Genomic DNA, 13170 nt, shown 5'->3' on the forward strand with positions numbered 1-13170 from the left:
TCAAGCATGACTTGGAGCAAACTGTGAAGATGTTTCTAACACTTTTATTGGTCTTCAAGTTATTTTGAAAGTGTGTTGTTCATAATCTTTAAAAGAACTTTTAAAAAGTAGCAGTGCTTAATATGTTCAACTAAGAAAAAACTCAGAAAATAGTTTATGACACAGTTTTGTAGTTTCTGATGGGGCATATGAAATGCATATTTTCTATAACCTGTGCTCTCTTAGTTCCAGTAGGATGTGAAATAATATAGCCTGGCATCCATGGAGCAGAAAGGGTCAAATAATTGCAAAGAGGTAGATTTGTTGTTTGCATAGTAGCATAGACAAGGTAAATTGCCTGTATCTCAGACCCAAGCTCTGAGTAATGATCTCTCTTCAAATTAGAAATACAGTGATTACTAATCCCTAGTTGTAAAACAGAATTTCACTCCTGTGATGTGTTGGGGAGAACCAGATCACTCTATCTCTGTATAGGGCCAGTTAACAGCTTGACAAGACAGCAGCAGTGAAGTTTCCTAGCAATAAATGCCAAACTCTTCAAGAGGATTATTTCATTTTGATGAAGATCAATTTTTTATTATGACTGTACATAAACTATTTCATTCAGCCCTTGAAACTGCTGAATTTTAACCCACAGGAATTTTTTCCCACAAGACACCTAAGAATTTACTTTGGCACATGGTCCAAAAATCGTTGACTGACCTCCAGCCTGAGGTGCACAGCTCTGTGTGTACGTGGGGGAGGCATGCATTGCCCATCTTGCCCAGGAAACCTCTGCCTGGCTCACTTCAAGCCTTGCTTCCCCAAAGGGAGTTTTGAGCATTTGTGCTCTTTTAATGAGCTGCATTGGAAGATAGTCTTGTGAAGCAGAGGTTCCACAAGAGCAGAAATACTGTCAAAGCTTCTTCATCCAGGAGCTTGTATTAACTGCTCATTACCAGTGTTTGTCATTTTGTTTTTTTCAGCTGTTGGTTTGGTGTAAGCAATGTCAAGTGATCTGACAACAGCAGAAGATCACACTGCTTTCAGAGGGTCAGATGCAGTTGTAGTGTGTTTCTAGCAGTCAGCTATCATATGCAGCCTAGCATCTCTTTGTGGGGGACACCCCCTCTGCAGACCAGTCGGGATGCTGGCCCAGTTCCACCATTCCAGCTGCACGGTGCCCTTGGCTTGGCTAGCTCCATGCAAAGTGCGTGTGGGCAGCGCTGCTCCGCCATGGGCCCCTGCTGGCTCCTCACAGCTGGGGGCAGGGATTGGTGTGGTCCTGCTAAAGGGTCATATGGACTGCAAGACATTGTGTGCATGTTGGTGTTTGTCATATACACCCTCGACCAACCCCTTTCCTTGCGTTACAGAGGCTCAAAACACAGAACTTCCTCTTGAAAGGGGAAAATCAGCCTCCTTAATTCACTGCGAGAGCTATAAAATGGAGGTGCTTTTCCTAGCATTTCATGGTTGAGAAGTTTTCCCAGCCAAGTGACCCCCTGGGAAACATCAGACTCTGGGAATGGGGCACAGCCCTGGCGCTCAGTGGCAGGCTGAGCAAGGCTCATCTCCCAGAGCCCATGGTGAGGGCATGGCCCAGCCCTGCTGCTTCCAGATGAGTTTCATTTCTTAATTCTCTGGAGGTTATAAATCAAATCCAGGTGTTACAGATCCCTTTGGTGTCCTGCCAAGCACTTCCTGCCCCTTCCTTGGAACTGGTGCAAGATGTATGTGTCAGGTAATGTCTGTTCGGGTGCCACACTTGATGGAAGGGGAAGGTGGTGACAATTTCAACAGGGAATGAAGTTCTGCATGCAAAGCTGAGTACTGGGAGTATGCAGAAATATAGAGATACACAAAAGTCTGTGTCTTTGCAAACTAACTGCAGGTTTTATTTAAAGAAAAATGTCCCAGTAGCTGTGTGGTTTTTATTAGGAGGCAAGGAAGAGGGAAAGCAAGAGTGCAAAGTCGTGGTTGTACAGGGAAGCTCTCACACACGTAACTAGTGCAATAATTCTCTGAGTTAGAAATCTGACCTAGTTACTCCCTTTCAAAAAGAAACATGACTTTTTTTCTCACAGTGACTGTGAGAATCACCCTTCTTGACATAACTTCCCAAAACGAGACATTTCCTTTCATAACTTTAATCTCACTAGTCCATTAGGGGATGAAATAACAGCCTTTACTAAAATAAAAGATAGTAATTGGCTTGGGGGCAGGTTTTTTACTTGTAAGGTTCATTCTGCACTGGAAGCACCTTAGAAATCAGAGTTAAGAATCACCTTTTTAACAGAGTAAAGTCACAGTGCTAAACTTTTCAGCACAAGCAGTTTTATGGAGGGCTGACTACTATTGCCTGGTTCTTCTTCTCCGTCAATGAGATTGTTTCTTTAAGTGGCTGTAACAGAATGAAGTAAAACAGCTGTTTATCTCTTGATTATCTTTGGTAGGAATAGGATTTATAAAAATCAGATTATATTTTTTAGAAATTTGCTGGAGTGTTTTTTGTAGGTAACCACATAAAACGTGTAAACTGCATTCACAGAGAGGCAGATATATGCGACATGAACACTTGTATTTATTAAAAAATTGCCCCTCAAAAAGTCCGTGGCTTTCTTTGTACTGACTTTTCTTTTGCCTTTCATTATGTAAAGAAAAACCCCACCAAAACAGAAACAGCCAACACAACCTCCCTGGTTCTTACTTTTTCTGCTTTCTTTAAATGACTCAGTTATTGAACAGAGAACATTGAGCTAGGTCTTAAGTTCTAAATAACAGGAGGCATTGGAGCTGGCAGCACCATTTGGGTGAAGACTTTCAGAGTGTACCAACCCAAGCAGTACAGTCATTTGAGGTAGATTCCATTAATTTAGTTCTTTACCAGAAAATACCTTTTTTTTTCTTGGCTTTATCTGCATGACAGATGCCAAGAAACTTATGTGCCTTGGTAATTTCATATTTATATGCCTACCCATACAGTATGTTAAAATAAGCTTTTTTCTAGACATTTGTGTTCTTTTAAAATATATATACATTTTCTTTACATTTTCAAAACAGAATTGGTAATAAGAAGGCTTTGATTTTCAAACTGGACTAAATTGCACCTTATTTTTTAAGGATTTTTATTCTAAATTTTGGTATATTGTATACCAGGCCATTGTTAAAATTATGTGCATTAATTTAAAATCCTATGACAAAAATAAATAGATGTGCAATTAACTCAGATCTTTTTCTAAGATATGGTATATATCCTATAATGACAGGATCTATACCATATACAGTTGCTTCTGAATCCAACTAATTGATTGTGACTATATTTTTCTAACATTCTCTTCTACAAGCGTGCAATTTACATTTCAGGAAATGCTACCATGTACATCTATAACATTATTTTCACCCAGCTTATATCAATAGTGTGATTTTGAAAAGGAGAAGAGAGTAATCCTCCTCCCCTTCTGTAAAGTACACCTGGTGTGGCTTGGTAAGGTACTGACTAAAGATCTGCCTTGTTCTTTCTGTCCAGTTTGGAGATGGCTTGATCAGATGCTCCTGGGGTCTGCCTCCAAGATCTACAAAACAAATAGGTTTGTCACAAATGTTAGCAGCAGAGGCAAGGAAACTTCGGCCTGAGAAATCCTCTCTGTTATATTGCTAAAATGAAACACAAGGAGATGGTGCAGATCACGGCTTGGCTTAGGTAATTGTTATTCAGAGGAGAAGAATTGGGCTTTAGCCCAATTTTATAATGTTAAAAAAAACAATACATGAAAGGGCTGGATTTATCTTGGTCTCCAGTACAACTGCCTTGAATACAGTTTGTACAAAGATGTAATCTCCGTTTGCATCCTGAATACCTGATGCCTGCATATCTTGGAGGTATAGTGTTTCTACTGGAAATACCCATGTACTCAAATTTGGCGTACAAAAGAATCTCTGCTCCAGGGAATGAACAGGTCTGAACTAACTGAATGCCTGTGAAGAGATGTAAACCTGTCTGTAAGAAGGGATGCAAACCGTGCTACCAAAACTGGAAGATTTTTCAGCCTGGATCTCTTCTGTGCCTGTAATTCCAGCATACATAGAGCATAAGGCGTTTGTGCAGCTGCTTTTGTGTAAGGACACAATACTAGGTAAATTCATTTATGTATGTGCCTAGTAATGCTCCACCTGCAGTCTCTGTGCTGTCATACTTACTTTGCATACAGGCCTGACTGTGCATCCCTGCGAACTGCCCACACGTGGGCATCGCTGGTGTCATTGCCTGCACCCCCGCATGTGGAACAAGTTTCCGCTGTCCCTCACCCCCCCCCTTGGCAACCCTGAGTTTGTCTTGGGGAACAAAATGTACTTCTAAAATAGCTGTAAGATCAGAGATGCCTTCTTCAGCTGAAATAACTAAATCAAGGCCCAAAAGCACCACTTTTGAAGAGTTCTGTTTTCCTATTCCTTTGGATTCTGTTCTTCTCGCCACCATTACAACAGCAAGCTCCTGTGGGTTGAATGCTCAGTTACTCTTTCTGATATGCAAGAGATAGTAAAAGAAGAACTAAGTTTGTGATTTAATATTGTTTTCATAGAACAATTAAGATACTCTATTAAAATGATAATGTTGATATTGATTCAGCTATCTAGGTATGAGTCATAATTTTTGTAGAATAGGGGGCTGTCGAGAAATGGTTTGGAAACTGGGGAGTGGAAATCACTTCTAACGAGGAAAGGTCACCATAAGTGTGTATGAACAAATACTGCCAGATGTTCTTTAAGAACAATAGGGAACAATCCATCACTTCTATTTCAAAGTTGCTTAGTATGCTCTTATTTTAGTATTTATCTCGTTCAAACAATCATCTAAAAATTCTTCTGCTTGTCTCATTGACATAAACACCTTCAACAACACACTGAAGGTGACTTCTACATCTGCTTGCCTTGTAATTTATTAATAAGCACATACTGTTTAATACATAATTAAAAAAAAAAAAGAATTTATGTTTGAGTTTTTTTTTTTTCTTTTCAGACGAGGGAGAAAATACCTTTGAGTTTGACTTTTTTTTCCCTTTCTATCTGCTGTAGATATGTATATTTTCTGTCAAGACACCAGGTAGTGAACAAAACTTTGCAAAGGTCAGGGAAAGTATCTTTACAATACAATGAGACAGTGAAATACTGAACAGGGAATCCAATCCTGGAAGGTCACCATTGACTGTGAATAATTTAAAGAGTCAAAACCAGTACCCAGATTTGCTTTATGATTTTGCAATAGAATGATGGCCTTAGCCTGCAGTCATCCAGATTTTTCTGATGTCTGTTACCAATTATTTTTCTTTTCCAGGCTGAGATGTGATTTCTTAGAGCTTACATTTTTACCTCCTGGATTTGTGTTTCACAGTTACTTCTTTGTGACTTGGAGCTTTGATGAGAAAATTACAGCCTCTCTGTTTCCAATATGCTTTTATGCATGTTATACTTCCTTATATGCATGGCATCTCTACTAAAGAAATTATAATTATCGGGTTGGCACAGTCTGTGTATGGCCTCTCAGGACACCTGGACATTTGCTGAGTGTTGATTCTTCTGCACAATGTGAATTAATGGAAAATTTTAAATCCTGAAATCTCTTACCTGCTGCTTTACACAGCATTGCAGAGGGAGCATTATCAAAATAAGGATTTGAGTGAGTGTCAAAGGAACTGACCATGTGAGTTCTTGGTGTATTTGCACATTTTGGGATAATTAAAGCTAAGCAGGAATAGAGAAATGACTGTGAAGTGCAAAAACTTTCATACATCTTGAAAACAGGTGCCTTCAGACACCATAAGGTTCCTCTCCTGTGACACCTTTCAAACAGCTCTCATAGACTTCAGCTGGCACCAGCTGATGCTATAAAGAGAGCATTCAGTCATTGCTGGCCTTTTCTGGCTTCATTTCTAGGGGAGAAAGAGGTCAGAGTGGCTAAAATGCAGCCAGTATGTGTCTCAAAAAGGTGAATATTTTAAAACACGTATTTCTTAATGTGACTACCTCTCTAAGCAAATGAAAATGAAGGTGAGAGCAAAAAATCAAGAGCTAATATTGACTCAGAGTGATCTTCAGTTCAGTACTGCCAAAGCTGAATTGCAAACCATCAGGCTGCATAAAACTCATGCTCTGCTTAAGGAGAACTGGAAAACTGGTAAGGCAGACAACCAACCAAACAAAACCCCCTTTTTATTTGCCTATTGTTTTTGAGACTTTATTTAAAACTGTGTTTACAGGTTTCTGCAACTGTGATAACTGGAACTGTACTAGTTTGTTTTAGTGGAAGTCAACATGATAAACTCACAGAGCTGCAGTATAAAGGTAAAAAAATAGTATTTTAATAGGAGTATTTTATTAAAATTAATGAAAGTTGGCAAAATTGCAAGTTGTGGAGATACAGGGCAAAACCCTATTACTGTTAAATTATTGCTTAGGAACTTAAAGAAAGGATTAGTTTTCTGTAGCCCCATTTTAATGCAGCTGCTGTGGCCATTGGATGAATAAAGTTGTAGATAGGGCTAATCAAGGAAAGGAAATCCTGTGGCAGACAGTGGGTGCAATGTGACCAACTATAACTAGTAAGTGAATGAGGGTCTCAGACAGAATGCCTCTTTGGAGGGGCTCACTTAGCTCCTGCATTAGATGGACCAGAGGGAAAGGTATGAGTGACTTTGCTGGATGCAAATGTCCTCGTGCCCTCTGTCATTAGACAAACACAGAAAATTGCCCTCCTGGGATACCATCCCCGACTGCAAGTATTTCCTCTTTCAGGAGGCCCAAGCCTGCCTTGGTGGGGTGGGTGGTAGGAGTCCCAGGCAGGGGCAGGGTGGGTGATGGTTCTCAGCACTGCACCTGACTTCCTACATAAATGAAAGGCCTGGCAAGAGCTCCGTGCAAGAACATAATTGCTCTGATTGCTTCTCTTTTGTACCAAGCAGGTCAGTACATACAATACTGAGACTGAAATAAGCTGTATCCCTGATGCACCACGTCAGCTGCTTGGGGAACTTCTGGAAAATAGTGTTTCATCAATAAGTGGTGACTGAATGAACCCAAGTGTTCATATATTAATTTCTGTTTCTCCTCCTTCTCTCCCTAGGTCCTGTTCTCCCCTCCTTCCTACCTTGTTATCCCTTTTGTTCTGCCAGTGGTCAATGCTGCAATCTTCCCATGCCTATAGCAGGTCTTAGTCCTAGTTGTGCTTCTTGACAGACTGGCATCAGGTGTTCAGGGATCCACGAAGTAAAACCTACCTGGAGATGAAGGATTTCTTTTACATGGCTTACACGCAACCTCTGCCTGCGTTTTTTTTTTACTCTTTGTCTAATTAATTTTTTAAATTGAGAATATATGCAAACAGGCTTTCTGCCTTTGTTTCCCCAGTCCTGGGCTCTGCTTCTGCTAGGCTTGTAAATATTTTAAATTTTTTAAAAATTAAGTTTTACTGTATACATTCATAATTTCTGCTGAGCTTCTTATGTTCTCTTAGAATCCTTCATCATGACAGTGTGCCTAATGTCCTCAGATTCAGGCCTAGTCTCAAATGTGCGTAAACAACCAGAGAGGTGAAGGGGTGAATGATCAATATGAATTTATTTTTTTGACTTTCTTTTAGGTTTTTTCTTCATATGTACTGCTTTCATATTTGTACGTCCTCTCGGTTTGTTCTTCCTTGGTCTGATGAAAGAGTGGCAGCACAAAGATCTCAGTAACAACAGCCTGTGTGTATGTGGTGAAGGGCAAAGAGGTGAGATATTCCCACCAAGATAGAGGGAGAGAAGAAAAGAACACACAAGGAAGTATATTCCCAGCATGAGCATTAACACCTGGTACCTACTAAGCACATAAAGGCTGGTGTTTCTGGCCAGTTAAAATGTCTTGATCATAGTTGCCAACCGAGGCAGTGTGTTTTCCATATAAATTTAGAGGTATGGTCCAAAATCACTGTGTGTGGCAAGTGACAGTTCTTACAGTTCATCATCAGGTTCTTGTACCCTTCAGATGTATGTCCCTTCCAGCCCGAGATCCCAGGGTGCCTGACTTTTCACACAGACTAGGAAAGCAGCAGTTTTCCAAATCTCCAGCAGGTTTCCATTTGACTTTCATGCACCTGGTTCTAACCTTACTTGTTACATTTCACCAGCTGCTGGCTGCTCCTTAGTCACAGTATCCCCAGGGTTTCTGGAGATTTTGTAACTGTTTAATAAAGTGTGAGATAATGGATATTTGAAATTAATCAGATCGGTAAGTAAAAGTTGTTTTGGGAGCTCAGAGAATGACTTGCTCTGTGCCTGTGAGGAGCAGTGCTGCTCCTCTCCTCAGCTCCCTCCCAGGTTGCATCTGGAAAAATAGCCTGCAGTGCTTTCCAACAGCTCCACAGCTGCCAAAGCAGTGACCCAGAGCTGCACAGGGTGAGGAGAAAGAAGGCACCAATGTCATGACTTTGGGGCTGAAGTGGGTGTTGTGAGACTGGGTCATAATACTCCCAGTGGTGGTGGAAAGAGAAGCAATGATAGAGAGAATAATCTCTGCACTCCAGTGTCTTTTACTAAGCCACAATCCACTTTGGAAGCTTATTTCTGTATGCTAATAAAATGGAATTGCCTTTCTGAAAAGTGTCAGTGTCAGCACAGTACGCAGACTTGTATACAGACTTTCACAGCGAAAAAAAGAGTTCATAACCTCTTTTACTCTAGTAATTGCTGTTCTTAATTAATAAGTCTTTGTTATCTCCAAATTGAAGTAATACTGTGAGCTACTCGTGCTTCCTGCTTAGCTTTACTTAATTGTGCAGACATTGGAGTCAGCACTGACTAACCTGGATGCCAAGTCCATATGCTAATACATTCCCCTGCTCTGAGGGGACTGTTAGTTAGCAAGCTGCCCATGTAATGCTGAACACGTGGGAATGGCTGTGTGCTGTGAATATGCTGGCCCAGCACACTTGTTCCAGTGCCAAAATGCCTCACAATCAGACATAATTTTTCAGTCTTACATTCACTTTCAGGGAACTCTCCTGACACAGGCTTTTGTTTTCTTCTTTCTGAACAACCATGAGGTGCTCAGAGATTGGGAAGTAAAACCTGCTGTGAGACTTGGGAGGGCTTTGTACAGTTTGCCCACTGCCTCCCTTCCCTGCCAATGCCAAGGTAGCAGTGGCCATTGAAGCAGTTATTTTCCCACTTTCCTCCTCTTCTCTTTAGCTTCACAATGTCCTCTGAACCTGTATTTTGGAGGATTATACTAGGAGACATAGGACTGAAATATAGATTAAATTTAGCTGAAAAAGAAATGCAAAACCCCCAAATTCTTTACTTCAGGCAGATGGTGTAATTTGGCATGCCAACAGTGCAATGCCATGAATGTGACATCCTCACACAAAATCCAGCCCCTTGCCCTGTGACCTGTAATTCACAGTGGGGTGTAACCGAGGGGTTTAACTAGGCCTGAGTGGGTACCAACCTGCACATCTAGCTGTCTCAGACTGTGAGTGATGGCAGCGCAACATGAGGCTGCCTCTGCTTGAGACTGTACTTTGTTGCAGTTGTGGCAGACCAACGATATAAGCAATGTGAAGTTTGCAGGTGGAGGGAATACCTCAGGGTATCAGCTGGGAGAGCTGGAAAACTGATCAAGAAACAGAAAGCCATTCAAGAAACAGAAGCTCAAGTATAAACTCAGCATTCTGATGTTGTTGTAGTAATGAAGAAACCCAAAAGCTTGTCCAGCCTTTCCAGCTTTACCAGTTGCTCTAACAAGAGATGGTACCTCTACCTTTAAACTTTACAGGCATTGCATTTTCCCTGCTAGGAGCTGCACACCTAGAGGTTGTGGGCAAAGTTTACTGAACAGAATGGTACTTCCTAGCATCACTGGTTCACTGGCACAATGGACTTGATCTGGTCTGTCATGTTTCTCAAACCCCCTCTGGTGGGAGGACAGAAGCAGCTGTATCTTCCCACCAAGGTGTCAGAGAAGGTCAGCATAGCAGAAAGACCAAATTGATGTATTTTCTGTGCACTTACCTGGTCTCTCTTCCCTCTCAGCACAGCTCACTCTTCTGGCTGCAGTGGGCAGTTCTAGGATAACAGCAGACTCCCCAGGGTCCTTGGTTATTGTTGCGTAAATTCAGCTCTAGACCTGTATAAAAAGCAGTGAACAAATGTGAAATAAAAAAATGAAAGGTGAGAATACTTACTTCTTGTGTTGTGTTGAATCACACCACTGATCATCACTTTTGCTCTCTTTTGTCTACTCCGTTTTTGTGGACAGAATTTTAATTCTGTCTCAGTGTTCCTGTAACATTGTACTCACCCACAGTTTTCTTACCTTAGTGTGGGGTTTTACCATGGTGAAGCTTGCAGGAGCTGTCCTTCCCTTTGGAATTCATACCCATCTTTATTTTGTTCCCCATTGTGAGTATGGAGCAGCATCCACTGCTGGTGCTGTGCTCTGGTTAGGCAGAATGAGATCTGTCAAAAAAGAAAAAGGAAAAAAGAAAAGGGTGGGAGCATTTCTTTCCTTACTGGGGGGCTCGGCAACATTTTGAGGCTTGGGCTTCATTAGAGCGGTGAATGGGACTTGGTATTTTAAAACTAAGCAGAGTCCATAGTCCTTTCACAGTCATGGATGATTGCACATTGTGCTCTTAGCAGTTTATTAGTCTAATGTTTCACTTGCTTTCACATTTTTGAATGGCGATTTCTGCATCCCCAATAGGCTGGGGAAGTCCTGGAAACAGGCTTAGTATTGCATATGGTTGGAAACTTGTGGGCAGACGTTTTTCTTTGGAAAAATGCTTGTTCATTGAAACTGAGTGGTGCTGGGGACATGGATTTTGATTTTTTTTTGCACTTATATTTTGCTGTAGATGTTGCTATTATATAACTGTGATTTTAGTTGGTACAAAATAAGAGGCAGAATAATGAAGAAGGGTGAAAACAAGAATGAAATGTTTTGATTTACTGGATTTTTAATGCTCTTTTGTGGGAAGATTCAATTTTTCAGTCCGCTCTGGAATGAAGCCATTTTTGCAACTTCAGTAGTTCACATGAGAGACATTTTGAAATTGGCCAGCACTGTGTGCTGGTCTGCACTGCTTGTCCACCTCTTTCCAGCTGGCTGTGCTGTGCAGCTTTTGCTGTGGTCAGTGGTGTGACCTGTCAGGAAGAACTAGAAAGGTTGTCTAAGTATCAGTCTGGAGAAAAGACTGTGGCAGCAGTGAGCAACTTCTGCTGAAGCCAGGCAGAAAGGATGTGTGGATAGTGGAACAAAGATGGAGGAGCCTCGCTGGCTGCAGTCCTGGCTTTGGAAAGTCTGAGGGGAGAGTTTCAATAACTTTATTTATCATTTGCATGGCAGTGTCCTCTGCAAAAAGGACAGGAAACAATGAGAGTCCTAGGAAAAGAAAGCAGAAGAGGGAAAAGAAAAAAGAAGGAAAAGTTGATGGAGTTTTCACGTAAAAAAAAATAGTATCTAAATTACTGAAAAGTTTGTTAGAGGAAGAAAAGGGGAAAAAAGTGAACGTAATGGAGCAAGAGTTGACTCCATGTGTCTTAAACATGCTGAGAGAAAAGACAGGATGGCTGTGACTGGGAAGCTACAGAAACTGAAATTATGGACAAAAGTAGGGAGAAAAAGGAAAATCAAGTAAGGAAAAAACCAAAGAACATGGTGAGGTTCTCTTCCTTGTAATTTTGTGGAAACAAACAGTGGCTCTGGGGATGAGGTGCTGTTTTCTGTGTATTGAGGGAATGATAAACACCCTGACTTTTGGTACATTTTCCCATCTACTTCAATGTCTTTAGAGGCATGATACTGCACTGAAGTCTGGTAACAGGAACAGGTTAGGCTGTGAAGTTCTATCGCTTTTAATTTATCTGGCCACCATGCATGTCGCAAGGAAGGAGTATCTTGCAATTACTCTTTAATTATATGATTAGTTAATAGGGTTTCCTATTAAACACCATGTAACTATGTGAAGATTACCATGTAATTACCTTTAGTAGATCCAAAACTAATTAGCATATAACCTGTATTCTTGCCTTGTGGTTGGGAAGGCTATAATCTTGTAATGATATGGTGCTCACTGTGTTGTCAGCCTGCCACTACACGCTAATTTCCATGTAGTTAAACGCACAGTAGTTTTCACACAAGTAGTATTTGTGTTCTGTTACCAATTGTGCCATAAACTTGTGCCCCTGTTGGCATTGACGATGACTTAAACCAATTACATTTTCAAATTGCCTATGTGAAAGTCTTTTGTTGTACCCTTTGCTTGCTGCTGCGCTGTAAACTCAGCTGGATGTGAACAGTAAAAGCAATCTTGAGGCAGGAGACTTGATTAGCTTCCTTCATTTGCTTCACCAAATCTAGTGCAAAATGCACATGTCCAAGTTACTAATGTTTACTGTTCTTTTGTGGGAAGCAGTGGCTTCTGGGTAGTAAATGCTGCAGGTAAAGCACCAGTTCAATGATCATAATAAAATAATGTGTACTTTAAAGATAAGCGTTCCTGCACAAGTTTAAGTGGACGTAAATTCTTTCTATGTTGTTTCACTTCTAAAATTCAGCTGAACTATTGGTGAGCAAAGCTCACTTGCTGGATAAACAGAGGATAGGTTTTGTTTTACCAGATGAATAAAAATATTTTTAAAATAATGGCTTTATGATTTTTCGTATGTAAGAGCAAATAAACTGTTTATTTGCAGTGTATTCTTTGCTATTCAGTTTCTAATGAAGAGTTCCATCATACCTCTTCGCTGGGATAGAACAGGAAAAGTGACCACTATAAATACAGTTTGGTTGATTTTTCCATTTTCTTTTTCTTTTCCCATCTCTTTTTCTTTTCTCTACGTTTACCTTTCTGAAATGCATTCTGAATGTTTTATAGTTTTCTTTGAACCGAGAGTAACCTCCAACACATAAATCCACTCTGTTTTTCCCCCATTCCTCCCCAACTTTTTCTCAGAGGACCTTGTTAAACCCTTCAAGGCAGACCTTGAAGACACTGGCATTTGAAGTGATGGCTAAGACATACTAGCAAGGTGGGCTGGTTGTGGTTTGGGTCTGTTAAATTCTGTTGCCCAAACCGTTTGTGCCCTGTTAGAGTTCTGTCACCTGTGGGTGCAATAAATTCACATTCCCATGTTCAGGCTGCCCAGGAAAACA

The sequence above is a fragment of the Corvus brachyrhynchos genome, unplaced genomic scaffold (genome assembly GCF_000691975.1).
Source record: "Corvus brachyrhynchos isolate BGI_N302 unplaced genomic scaffold, ASM69197v1 scaffold115, whole genome shotgun sequence".
NCBI classification, from domain to species: Eukaryota; Metazoa; Chordata; class Aves; order Passeriformes; family Corvidae; genus Corvus; species Corvus brachyrhynchos.